Here is a 14,996-nt window from a genome sequence, read left to right as displayed (position 1 = left end):
TTACATATGCCAATATTAATCCACAGATGAGAGAAGTATTTTCCCGCATTATTTAATTTTCGAGCTTATATTTTGCAATCAATTGAAATTGCTTTTTACGAGTAGATGTTGCAGTTGTTGCAGTTGTTGTTGATCGTTGAGAGCTTTTTCGAAAGCTCAACGCCAAATGCCAATCGAATGCGGGTTGCTTTGCTAATGGCGCTGTAAAGTCGCAGATACAAATGTATCTCAAAGATGCTTTTGCGTGAACTGTGCGCCGGAAATCGAAGCTTACCAGCAAAGCCAGCAACACAAGCACACTCACTGCAACAGCCACAGCAGCAGCAGCAACAATAGAGTCTACAACACCAGCAACAACACCAGCAACAACAACAACAACAACAATGCAGACAACGCCACAACGATTGAACTTCGAAAAACGAAACCCAAAACTCGTTGTGCATTTTTTTATATCGTTTTCGTTTTTCTTGTTGTTTTTGTTTTTGTTTTTGTTGTCGTTCACTCCATGGCAAAAGTCTGCTTCATATCAGCTTCAGCTTTGTTTCAATAGCAGCAACCAAAGCCGGATACATTGAATATGTGCAGCGATTTGTTTTGCCCATTGTCAAACTAACAAACTAGTCAACGAATTTCAATACTCCATCCATCGGCTTACTCAATTTGGGGAAATAGATACATCTGCATCCAGAAATTCCAGTTAACTTTTTGTTCGCCTCTGTGTGTTTTCAGATGAAATATTGTTGGCCACAAGAACAGCTTTTTTTGTGGCAGCTTTTAAATTGATTCATTAATATTTTTATTCCTGAAAATGTGCAATAATTGTTAATCAATTGCTTAATTTATATCTATTTAAAGGAAACTCTGCTACTCAGCTACATTTGTAGTACAACAAAAAATATATACAATTCTAAATTTAGTACAAAAATTGTTTATTGTTGTTTGAAAAAAATAAAAATTAATATATTTTGTAAAACTCTTTATTGGCAATGCGTTGAATAGATTTTATGCATATTGACAATTCAGTGGAGAAAATATCTAAAGTGAAAGTGAGTAAAAATTAATCTTATAGCTCTTGATTAGGACTTTAAATATACCTAAGAATGATTTTAGAATTTTTTTCTGGAAAAAAACCTAAAAAAAATTAATATAATTAATATACTACATAGTATTTAAACATGAAACAGAAAAAGTTCCTAAAATCAATCTTAGCTCTAAATAATGTGCTAATCCAGAGCTACACGATTAACCTTTACTTATTTTTAATATTATTTCAGTTTATGTTTTTTTTTTCGATGTAATTAATATAAATACTCTTAGTTTTTTGTTAGCATTCTTGATTATATTTATCTTTAAGAAATTCTATGGAAATATCAAATGTTCAAAACTTCGAATATAATTTGATTGATACTTTAATTATTTTTAATAGCACGGCATGTAAATAATGTTTATTTCGATTTTTATTTAATAAAGAAATCATTGACATACAAATATTGCAACAAAAGCAATTACAATATTTCGTTATATTAGATGATGAATTTCAAAATTATGAAACACTTTTAAGATCAAAATATAATGAAAATAATAATTATTTGTAAGTTGTGGATATTGTCGTTAAAAAAAATTCTGTGGCATAAATTACGGATTTGCCGTGTTATTAAATTTTCATTTTTTTTTTTTTTTGGCTCTCTTAATGGATATTCAAATTAATTATTGAATTGGTCATAATCCTCAATTAGAAAGTAAGTTTGTTTTCTAGCAGAAAAAATCGCAAGTAATTAATTAAAAATCGAATGACATACAACGATATAATAAATACTTACTATATCTGTTATTAAAACATTTTAATATTAATTATTTTAATCTTGAAATTGAATAGTAATTGCTGAATTAATTGAATAGTAATTTTAATATTTACGTGCAAGGAAATATAAAAGTATATATATATATATATACATATATATATTTACATATTTTGAATAGCGTTATATAAATTTCAAATCTATTTATCGACTTAATGCTTTCACATAAATAATATTACTTTTTTTTATTAAAAAATAACTAAATTTGAAAGCTTTAAAAAGTTTCTTTTGTACAGAATATTGAATTAAAGACTTTAAATCATAAAATATACAAATTATTGGTTTTAAATGGCAGAATTTAATAAATATTGAGAATTTACTGAGGTGAATCTTTTTGTATATAATATTATATTAGCGCCTATCCACTTGCTAATGAAAAATGAACCAATTTGTTCAACTGTCCTCCACTTATGTTATATACATAAATATGTATGTACATATATGATTTATTATTCTTATTATATATAAACATTGCAATTTGGCTCTATTTTTGTATGTATCAAATTTCATTCCAAATTATAGTTGAAAATCTAAATCGTGTTATAATTTTTTCAATCTTGAATTTCCGCAAGATTGAAAAGTTTTTAAAATTAAAATCGACTTTTCCTCCTAGATTTTTGTTCTCTGTATGCTATTGAATTTATAAATAAATCAATTATAATCACAAATCAGCTTAAATGAAGAGCTTGCCAATGATTTTGCAGTGCATTTGAAATTCGTTTTGGTGCATAACTTATTTGGCTGCCAGTTGCTGTTGCTGTTGCTGTTGGGCTGTCAAACTCACAGCGGCTGTCTGGCTGGCTGACAGTCTGACTGTCTCTCCGTCGGTCTCTCCGTCAGTCTGTCTGGCTGGTTGGCTTCCTGGATCTGTGCTGGCATTGCACGAGACTCAAGAGCTGGGCGCTGGGAGCTGGGAGCTGGAAGCTGCAAGTTGAGAGCTGTTGCCTATTGGCTGCCCAAAGCCAGAGCCACAGCCAAAGCCAAAGCCAAAGCATGAGCAAGAGCCAGACACAGGCAACAGCAAAACGTCAGCGACAAACGGCTCCAGCTTCAGCAACAGCTTCAGCTTCAGCTTCGACTGCGGCTGTGGCTCCATCTCTATAGCCAGACATCCGACCCAGTCGCATCTGCAACTTTGCTGTTGCTGTTGCTGTTGCTGTTGCCGTCGCCTTCTCTGTCCTCATTCAATCGAGCTTGCTATCTGGCTGTAGATTTATTGTGTGAATTGGCATTGACAAAGTGCATTTATTGGCGCTCGTTGCTTTTTATAATGTGTTTTGATAACAATTCCATTAAAGTGAAGAAGTTTATAATAATTTGAACTGCCAGAACAGAGAGAAAGACAGAGTGAGAGAGAGAGAGAGCAGATGTGATGCCAATGTAACTCGCATTCCCAATTCCAAACTCGAACTCAAACTCAAACCCAAAACCCAATCTCAATCCCAATCCCAGGCAAGTTCTGTTGCATTCTCGCCCATGATGATGATGATGATGATGATGATGATGATGATGATGATGATGATGATGATGATGATGATGATGATGATGATGATGATAATGTTGATGATGCTTTGGCAGCTCAGTTTTCTGTTGCTTCGGCGCATTCAGATGCCAAACTGCATTGATTTTTCGATTTTAATTGATTGTTGTCAGTCAATCACATTGTTAATGCACATGCCCAGCATACTATAGTATACTATATAAAACATACACACACACACACACCAGACTATGTGTGTGTGTGCTTTATTGCATTCAATTTGCTGTTGTTTGTCAATTAGTCGCTCGGTATACGCTCGCCCAGCCCGTATGAATGGTGGGTGTTGTTGCTGTTGTTGTTGTTGGTGTTGCTGTTGTTGCTGTTGTTGTTGTTTGGTGTTGCTGTTGTTGCTGCTGTTGCCTGTGCGTGCGAAGCAAACAGCCAAAGTTTTAATTGGCTGCATTATTTATTGTTTTTCACTTCGTCGAACTGCCAACGGCGACCACACATCCCCCTCTTCACCCCTCCCCACTCACAGTCCACCTTCTCCTCCACCTTCTTCCTCCTTGCTGCTGCTGCTGCTGCTGTTCGTTGCACTTCGCAAAAATCACATTTTATATTTGCACACTAAGCCAGCTTCGGTGTTGCAGGTCAGCAACACGTGCGAAATTTACCTACTAAACTCTTACTCAAAATACTGAGTGCAACATGCAACATGCCACATGCCTCCGACAACCAACTCCTTGCTCTCAAGTAGTAGTAGTAGTAGCAATAATATTAACCATATAATAGTTATAGTAAAAATAGTATTTTTTTTATTATTTACTAAGTGAAGAACATGTACAACTTAATAAATACATATCTTAACAACACAGGGATAGTAAAAATTTCTAGCTTTAATAATTTTATACACAACAAACTACAAGTTCAATAAAAGAATCCATAAAATTCTACAATAATTCTAGAATCATCATTCGACAAATTATAGAAAATATTTTAATTTAAATAATTTTATAGTGTCAAAACTCAATCAATAACAAATTATCTAAAATCAAGATCAAAGATTTGAAGACTCAAATTTGATAATAATAAATAATAGATTTATGCTTTAGTTGCGTGTTTCACTTTTTAAATGTGTTTATATTAACAGTAACATTGCAAAATGTTAAAAAAAATATAACCCCACCCCTAACCAACTCCTCACAGAGGTGAACCCAAAACAATGTGTAAACGATTTTATTAAACTTACAAATAAGAAAATGGGCTGAACAAAACCAGCCTGAAGGCCTCAGTTGCTCCGGCTACATAGAATTATTTCTAAGCTACAATTAATAATAAATGAATGTAGCAACATTTTCTTTATTTTAGTTACGTTGTTGAAGATCGCAATTTAGTTTCAAGATATTTTCAATTTGAAATGTTTACTTCAAGAATCTTTTTATACCCGCTACCCATAGGGTAGAAGGGTATTATAACTTTGTGCCGGCAGGAAATGCATGTAACAGGTAGAACGAGGCATCTCCGACCCTATAAAGTATATATATTCTTGATCAGCGTCAACAGCCGAGACGATCTAGTCATGTCCGTTTGTCCGTCTGTGTGTCTGTGTGTCTGTCCGTCCGTCCGTATGAACACCTAGATCTCAGAGACTATAAGAGATGGAGCTATAATTTTTTTTCGACAGCATTTGTTATGTTTGCACGCAAATCAAGTTTGTTTCAAATTTTTGCCACGCCCCCTTCCGCCCCTGCAAATCAAAAAAATGGAATAACAAACGTAATTTTAAAGCTAGAATTACGAATTTTGGTATATACAGTAATAACTATAGTAGTTATGATCCCTGAAAATTTGGTTGCGATCAGATAATTGTCGAAGTTATTAAAGAATTACTTTTGTATGTGCAAAAACGCCTACTTACTAAGGGTCTTAGTTGCTTTGGCTGACAATCCGCTTTTATTCAAAATGGGTAGCGGGTATCTCACAGTCGAGTACACTCGACAGATCCATAAGTTCCAAAACTTAAGATTTTTATTCTTTTTTTCGAATATAATTTATTTTCATTGTGTATTATTTAGAATTAAAAAGAAACAGCTCACAAGATAGAATCATCTTGAATTTGCAATTATGAGAAATTAGACAACAATTTTGAGAAGTACTTGAAAAAACAAAAAAATACAGTAGAGTGTGCTCGAACATGAGGTACCCGTTACCCATTATAATATAGTCAAAATAACCGCAAAAATACTACATCATAGAGTACAAAATAAACCAGATATACTCAATGGGGTCGGAGTAATTATACCTTTCTAGCCTATGGGTTACAGTTGCGATTACATAAAAATTGTCGACAATATTGAAGAAATACTATTGTATAGGCAAAAACACAAATATACTAAGTTTCTCAGTTACTTTAGCTGACAATCTGGTATATTTTGCAGTCTAGGTATATCAATATACCTAAAATATGTTTGGTACATCTTTAGTAATTTTGTGGAGTATAATTTTGGTATATTTGAAAATTAATATCGCACTACAATATTTTGCTTTATTTAAAAGGAGTAGCGGGTGTCTCACAGTCGAGCACACTCGACTTTAGCTGTCTTTATTGTTATTAATATAATAAATAAAAAAAAAAACAAACACATCAAGTTTCGTTTATTTATTTTTATTATATAAGTTAAGTGAAATAAAGAAATCAATTTTAATTGATCTTTTAAGTGACATTCCTCAATTTTTTTTTACTCATCAATTAAGTTATTTAAGTATTTAAATTACCTATCAAACGATATTCGGCTGCAATAAACAATATTATTACTTTCACTATTATGTATCAATCACCATAAATTAGCATATTACTAATTTAAAAAATTGTATTATTATTTGTTAAGTTCTTTGGATTTTGAATTTAGAATTTGTTTTCAAATGTGCACATTTCGAAACGTAGAAATTACCTTTAACACAAAGTGTTTCTATTGCAATAAAAATAATAATTATTATGATTATTCTGCTTATTGTATTCCATACATCGTATAAATAAACGCTTTACAACTGTCATAAATTGTCGCAAAAATTGGCATATTAATTTGTTTATTGGTCTGAGCTCCTTGGGCTCTTTTGGTCTCTCGCACTCTATTTAAGTTTCAGTCGCCCAATAAACGGCATAATTTATGTGCTCGTATCTTTGCATCTGCTGCTGGTTGCTGGTTGCTGATTGCTGTTGCAGTAGCTTGTTTCTCTTCATCTCTCTCGCTTTGTATCTGTATCAGAATCTACGCACTGAGTCAGCATTCAGTTTGACAGATGTAAGAACTGTAAATAGATTTAATGCAAATTGCAGTTCATTTTCAACATTGAATACTCTCGCACTCGTATTCATAGATTCACACCATAGACATAAGAGCTATTGCCAGAAACAGTTTACAACTTTTAACTAGCATTTACTCAACTCTCTCGACACTGCCTTATATGTATACTTATACACAAAAAGAAAGAAATTATAAAATGAAAAATAAAATCTGGAATCAAGATTGTTTAAGTGTCGAAATTGAACGAAGAAGGTTTATTCTCAAATCAAGATCGAAAATCTACGAAAAATCTAGATTGCCAATAAAGATTATAATCTTGTTTTAAAAATGGAAAAATCTTAAAATTGAACCAAGAAGAAATCAACATCAAACAATCTTAAATTTAGATTGTTTGAAATAAAATAAACAAAAAATATATGAAGTATTTTTTATACACATTTTTTATTAACATGTGGCCTAATTTTAAAGGATTTTTTAATCTGTTTTAAGAAACTAAAAGCAAAATCCCCCATTTTTTTGTTAAAAAAAGCTTTAATCGAGATTTGCAATCTCCTTTTCATTTTAGAAGAAAACAATAAAATATTTTTAATCTTAAAATGCAAATTTAGCATAAGATTGCACGATTCATGCGCGATTGTTCAGCATTCTTCACCGATTTTGGAGCGATCATTCCGGGTAATGATTGCGGACGGATCGCGCGACGATTGCGGTAAATTACAGAAGGATCGCAGAACAATCCTGGTAGTCAATCAAATCGCGCAAAACTCGCGTAAGGATCGCAAAACAATCGCGGAGTCCATACAAAAATATTTCTGTTATAACTTGATAAATTCTCATCCGACCTTAATCAAATTTTCTGGAATTATAATTACTGTTGTTAATATTAAAGCTTGCTGTTCGATTTTATTTGATTTGCGTGGAAAGATGGGAACGTCTCGAGAATTTGTGATCTACGTTGAAACAAAGTAAGTGTTGTAGAAAATCTCTATCGCTTACAGTCTGTGAAATCTAGGTGTTCATACGGGCATGGACGCACATGGCTATCAACTGATCAACAAAATATATAATTTATAGGAAGAGATCCCTCCTTCTGCCTGTTACATATTATATATTTCCTGCTGACACAAAGTTATAATACCCTTCTACCCTATGGGGAGCGGGTATAAAAACGCCTACTGCAATGAGGTCTATTTGTTTTGCTGACCACCTGGTACATTTTGAATGTATATATACCAAATGTATCCATCGGTATGCTTCAGTTTTTATACCCGCTACCCATAGGGTAGAAGGGTATTATAACTTTATGCCGGTAGGAAATGTGTGTAACAGGTAGAACGAGGCATCTCCGACCCCATAAAGTATATATATTCTTGATTAGCGCCAACAGCCGAGGCAATCTAGCTGTGTCTGTGTGTCTGTCCGTCTGTCCGTATGAAACACTGGATCTCAGAGACTATAAGAGATAGAGCTATAATTTTTTTTCGACAGCATTTGTTATGTTTGCACGCAGATCAAGTTTGTTTCAAATTTTTGCCACGCCCCCTTCCGCCCCTGCAAATCAAAAAAATCGAATAACAAACGTAATTTTAAAGCTAGAATTACGAATTTTGGTATACATAACTATAGTAGTTATGATCCCTGAAAATTTGGTTGCGATCAGATAAAAATTATGGAAGTTAATAAAGAATTACTTTTGTATGGGCAAAAACGCCTACTTACTAGGGGTCTTAGTTGCTTTGGCTGACAATCCGGTATATTGTGCCGTCTATGGTATATTTTGAATGCGGTACTATATCGATATACCACATATACAATTTGGTATATTTTTAGTATTTTTGTAGCATATTTGGTATGTTTTGAGAATAATACCGCAAAATATATTGCTTTTATACAAAATGTGTAGCGGGTATCTCACAGTCGAGTACACTCGACTGAAGCTTTCTTACTTTTTTTTTAGATCCATAAGTTCCAAAACTTATTTTTTTCGAATATAATTTATTTTTATTGTGTATTATTTAGAATTAAAAAGAAACAGCTCACAAGATAGAATCGTCTTGAATTTGCAATTATGAGAAATTACACAACAACTTTGAGAAGTACTTGAAAAAAACAAAAAATTTCAGTAGAGTGTGCTTGAACATGAGGTACCCGTTACCCATTATAATATAGTCAAAATAACCGCAAAAATACTACATCATAGAGTACAAAATAAACCAGATATACTCAATGGGGTCGAAGATAAAACATTTTCTCCCGGCGAAAAGTAATTATACCTTTCTAGCCTATGAGTTATAGTTGCGATTACATAAAAATTGTCGACAATATTTAAGTAATACTTTTGTATAGGCAAAAACACAAATTACTAAGTTTCTTAGTTACTTTAGCTGACAATCTGGTATATTTTGCAGTCTAGGTATATCAATATACCTAAAATATGTTTGGTACATCTTTAGTAATTTTGTGGTGTATAATTTTGGTATATTTTAAAATTAATATCGCACTACTATATTTTGCTTTATTTAAAATGAGTAGCGGGTGTCTCACAGTCGAGCACACTTGACTTTAGCTTTCTTTATTGTTATTAATATAATAAATAAAACAAAAAACAAACACATCAAGTTTCGTTTATTTATTTTTATTATATAAGTTAAGTGAAATAAAGAAATCAATTTTAATTGATCTTTTAAGTGACATTCCTCAATTTTTTTTACTCATCAATTAAGTTATTTAAGTATTTAAATTACCTATCAAACGATATTCGGCTGCAATAAACAATATTATTACTTTCACTATTATGTATCAATCACCATAAATTAGCATATTACTAATTTAAAAAATTGTATTATTATTTGTTAAGTTCTTTGGATTTCGAATTTAGAATTTGTTTTCAAATGTGCACATTTCGAAACGTAGAAATTACCTTTAACACAAAGTGTTTCTATTGCAATAAAAATAATAATTATTATGATTATTCTGCTTATTGTGTTCCATACATCGTATAAATAAACGCTTTACAACTGCCATAAATTGTCGCAAAAATTGTCATATTAATTTGTTTATTGGTCTGAGCTCCTTGGGCTCTTTTGGTCTCTCGCACTCTGTTTAAGTTTCAGTCGCCCAATAAACGGCATAATTTATGTGCTCATATCTTTGTATCTGCTGCTGGTTGCTGGTTGCTGATTGCTGTTGCAGTAGCTTGTTTCTCTTCATCTCTCTCGCTTTGTATCTGTATCAAAATCTACGCACTGAGTCAGCATTCAGTTTGACAGATGAAAGAACTGTAAATAGATTTAATGCAAATTGCAGTTCATTTTCAACATTGAATACTCTCGCACTCGTATTCATAACATAGATTCACACCATAGACATAAGAGCTATTGCCAGAAACAGTTTACAACTTTTAACTATCATTTACTCAACTCTCTTGAGTACTTATACACAAAAAGAAATAAATGATAAAATGAAAAATAAAATCTGGAATCAAGAAGAATCAAGAAATTGAACGAAGAAGGTTTATTCTCAAATCAAGATCGAAAATCTACAAAAAATCTAGATTGCCAAATATTGAAAATCAAGATTATAATCTTATTTCAAGAATAGAAAAATCTTAAAATTGAACAAAGAAAAACAAAAATCAAGATCAAACAATCTTAATTTTAGATTGTTTAAAATAAAAAAAACAATAAATAGATGAAGTACTTTTTATACGTTTTTTTTACACATTTTTTGTATGCTCTCTATTTTTTTTTTATAATAGTTATAATAATTATTCCTTTTACCCCTTTCTAATGATATACAAATCGACTAGAGCTTGAACATGTAGCCTAATTTTAAAAGATTTTTAATCTGTTTTAAGAAACCAAAAGCAAAATCCGCTTTTTTTTTGTTAAAAAGAATCTTTAATCGATATTTGCTATCTCCTTTTCATTTAAGAAGAAAACATTTTTGAATCAAGATTTTAATCTTAAAATAAAATGTTTTTAATCTTAAAATGCAAATTTAGCTTAGGATTGCACGATTGTTCAGCATTCTTCACCGATTTTGGAGCGATCATTCCGGATGTCCATACAAAAGTATTTCTTTAATAACTTGATAAATTTTCATCCGACCTTAATCAAATTTTCAGGAATTATAATTACTGTTGTTAATATTAAAGCTTGCTCTTCGATTTTATTTGATTTGCGTGGAAAGAAGGGAACGTCTCGAGAATTTGAGATCTACTTGCAAACAATGTAAAATCTCTATCTCTTACAATCTATGAATCTGATCAACAAAATATTTACTTTATGGGGTCGGAGATGGCTCCTTGTGCCTGTTATATATATTTCCTGCTTATTGTTATAATACCCTTCTCCCCTATGGGGTATAAAAACACCTACTGCAATGAGGTCTATTTATTTTTTCGGAGCATCTGGTATATTTTGAATGTATTTATACCAAATGTATCCATCGGTATTCTTCAGTATTTTTATACCCGCTACCCATAGGGTAGAAGGGTATTATAACTTTGTGCCGACAGGAAATGTATGTAACAGGTAGAAAGAGGCATCTCCGACCCTATAAAGTTTATATATTCTTGATCAGCGTCAACAGCCGAGACGATCTAGCCATGTCCGTCTGTGTGTCTGTGTGTCTGTCCGTCTGTCCGTCTGTCCGTATGAACACCTAGATCTCAGAGACTATAAGAGATTGAGCTATAATTTTTTTCGACAGCAAATCGCAAATCAAACGAATAACAAGTGTAATTTTAAAGGTAGAGCTGCGCATTTTGGTGCATACAATAATAACTATAGTATTTTTGATTACTGATCAGATAAAAGTTGTGGGAGTTATTAAAGAAATTCTTTTGTATGGGAAAAACGCCTACTTACTGGGGGTCTTACTTGCTTTGGCCAACAATCTAGTATAATGTGCCGTCTATACTGTATCGATATAACAAACATACCGTTTGGTATATTCTTAGTATTTTTGGTATATTTTGAAAATAATACCGGAATATTTTACTTTTATTCAAAATGGGTATCTCACAGTCAAGCACACTCGACTTTAGCTTTCTTACTTGTTATTTTACACTATGGTTTTATTAACATTCAGTAGCGGGCATCTTATAGTCAAGCTTACTCGACTGTAGCTTTCCTATTTGTTTTGTTAGCACTCCTTGAAAATTCGCATTATTGTATTTATACGCGCTATTTATGATTCCTGAAAAATAATTGCAGATAAAAAATGTAAAAGGTATTTAAGAAATACTTTTGTATAGAAAAAAACTTCCCACTACAATGCATCTTCCTTGCTTTAGCTGACAATCTGGTATATTTTGACCTACATGGTATATTTTGAATGTAGTTATATTTCAATATACCAAATATAGTCTTTGTTATATTTTTAGTATGATTACGGTATATTAATACCGGATTGTTTTACTTTCATTCACAATGGGTAGCGAGTATCTCCAGTCGAGCACACTCAACTTTCTTGCTTGTTTTAAATACTTTGTAAGTTGTCTAGGCCCTTCTGTGTATGTTATTTTTAATGTTGCTATTTACATTTATAATTTGTATGCATTTTATTACTTCAGATGGGTTAGTAAGCCATACTTAACTGTACTAACATAATATTTGTTTGATCTTTTGGTCTTTAGTTATTATGTAACATTCGAGAAAAGAAAACCCTTTTCTACCTTGATGCAATTAGTAGCATTAAGCTTGATGAAATTCGTGCACCAATTGGCGTGGCACTTGCCACTTGCCACTTGCCACTTGCCACTTGGCATTTGGCTGCGCCCATATAAAACAACGAGAATATCCTGAATGCTGTCCCCCCATCAACTGCGCGACAAATGCGCGTTATCCTCTTGTTACGAATGTTATATCATATATATGTATGTGTGTGTGTGTGTGTGTGTGTGTGTATAGTATTACAGTGTGTTACGACGGATACTTGCAACGTATTTGCATTGCCATTAACCTGGCTAAGAGTACACCCCCGAGAGAGAGGGCTTTGATGGTCTCCCCCGGTCGCAGATGTTTGTTGGCCACCCGTCAACTATTTGAACTGAGCCAAAGGACATTTCGAAAGGGTAGTTTCCACAGTCTCGAGAGGGGGAAGAGATGAGCGTGAACGTATGTGTGTGTGTGTGTTGTGATGGGTGTGATGGGTGTGCGAGTGTGTGAGTGTGTGTGTGTGTGTGTACTTATTATTTAACTCTTTTGCATGCGTTCTGGGTTTCTGTTTCGTGTCTGCCCGCGTCCATTTAGCGCAGATGAAGATTAATTACAGGGAAATTCGTAACATTTTTCATGCTTAATCTTGGCGCGCATCAACACTCCTTCTCCAACTTCTCCTCCCATCCTCCTCCTTCTCTTCACCACTCTTGACAGGCGTCTGGCGCACGTGAACTAAAACTAACTTATTAATAATAATAATTGTTTCATGTGCGTCCTCGCATTGTGTGCTCAGCACCCAGAGCCCGAGGGCAACTCGTCTAAATAGTATTTGCCAGCCGGAACATGTGTCACAGTTGGGGGATCACTCCGAGACGCTTCTCCGACTCCAACTCCAACTCCCTTCCACTCGCAACGGGGCTTGAATGTGTGTTTTTGAAAAATGATTTTTAGCAGCTTAAAACGATGAATTCAGCGCAACGTAACTCGGTTCGGGGAAACCTGGGAAAACAACGATGCCAACCCCTCCAAAAAAAAAAAAAAAAAAAAAAAAAACGAAATACATACAAAACAAAAATAAACTGAAACTAGTTTGCGCTGCTGGACGCCTTTGCCATTTGACCAGATCTAACAAAAAAAAGTACTGCACATACTCTATAAATACATCGAGTTGAATGATTTTTCATTTATTTTGCACGTTTTTTAGTTTGACGAAAAACTTAACAGATTAACTCAACGATTTATTAGATTATCAATTAAATAATTGTTATTATTTATTTACGTAAATATAATGTCTAAAAATAATAATTTAATTTGTTATTCATTAATCTAAAAAAGAGAAAAAAATCCAGACTAAATAAATCTTGACTTAAGATTAACGAAATAATCTTAAGTCAATACAACAATCTCTAATAATATTTTTGGGTGGAAACACTCGTAAATTATTATTTTTATGCTACATTTTAAGATTAAAATTATCCTATATTTAAATTAAAATCTTCTTTGAATTTTGACATACCAATAATCTTGACTCGAGACTTTATTCATGATTTTAGCACGTTCACAAAAAGTCTGTGTATAATGTCTAAAAATAATAATTTAATTTGTTAATCATAAATCTATTATTTGTACAATATTTGTAACATTTGTTTGTCAACTTAACATAAACCTAAACCTAACATATCTACATATATCGTATAATGTGAAGCGAATGCTTATACTATTTCAATATTAAAAACCCATTAAAATTCTGCATTTATTAAGAAAAGTCTTAATAAAATCACGTGTTTGCAAATACGAAGAAATTATAAATAAGAAAGAATTTAATAGACTTTTAAACACAACCTAAAAACAACTTGACAACAACCAGTTCAAAGATTTATAATTTTTATTACTTAAAATTATGTAAAATAATGAAACAAATAAATAGTTCTAAATATAAAAACAATTACATCAGAATATTAGCTAATAACTTAGGACAACAAATTTGAGAATGTATTGAGACACAGTATCGTAAACAGACATCGTAAGTTTGTGGTAATCATTTGGTAATCAATTCGAGTAAGAAAGTGGCAACAAAGTTTATGATATACTGTTTGGGAATTTGACTAGGCTTGTGGATATGATCAAGCAGAGTTTCACACAAATTTCCCATCTGTCAGAGTTAATTACTGATAATCAATTAGTAAGCAATTTGCTTCTGTTCTAATAATCAAATAAAACTGCAACAAATGTCACAAGCTTTTACAGATATTCGCTGATACAATTAGCAACGAAATGTTTCTTCATTATTGTTTAGGTTTAGCTTTAGGTACCGTCTGTATTTTTATTAATTTCATATGCAAAAACATAAAATAATATGCATACAACAAGTTAAGTTAAGTTTATTGCTAGCTTAGTCATCCAAGCATTTACTAGAAAGATCAAATTTTTGTGTTAACAATGTAAAAAATCTTCGTTGTAGAGTTGCACACAATTTGGATCCTTTGGCTGTCTTCTGTGTAGTGTATACAGAATGCGGCTAGTTCACATAGCCTCGCATTCGCTCGCTTTAGTTGTTGTTATTGTTTTGTTGTTTTGCTGTTTAACGACGACTTACGACAGCTACCTGTTCAGTTGTTCAGTTGTTCGGTTGTTTTCGGTTGTTGAGTTGCTCGATTGTTCCGTGTGTGTTAGGAGCTGGCTTAAG

Source organism: Drosophila albomicans, chromosome X (genome assembly GCF_009650485.2).
Source record: "Drosophila albomicans strain 15112-1751.03 chromosome X, ASM965048v2, whole genome shotgun sequence".
Lineage (NCBI taxonomy): Eukaryota > Metazoa > Arthropoda > Insecta > Diptera > Drosophilidae > Drosophila > Drosophila albomicans.
The sequence above is the reverse complement of the archived record's forward strand: the minus strand, read 5'-3'. Positions refer to the sequence as shown.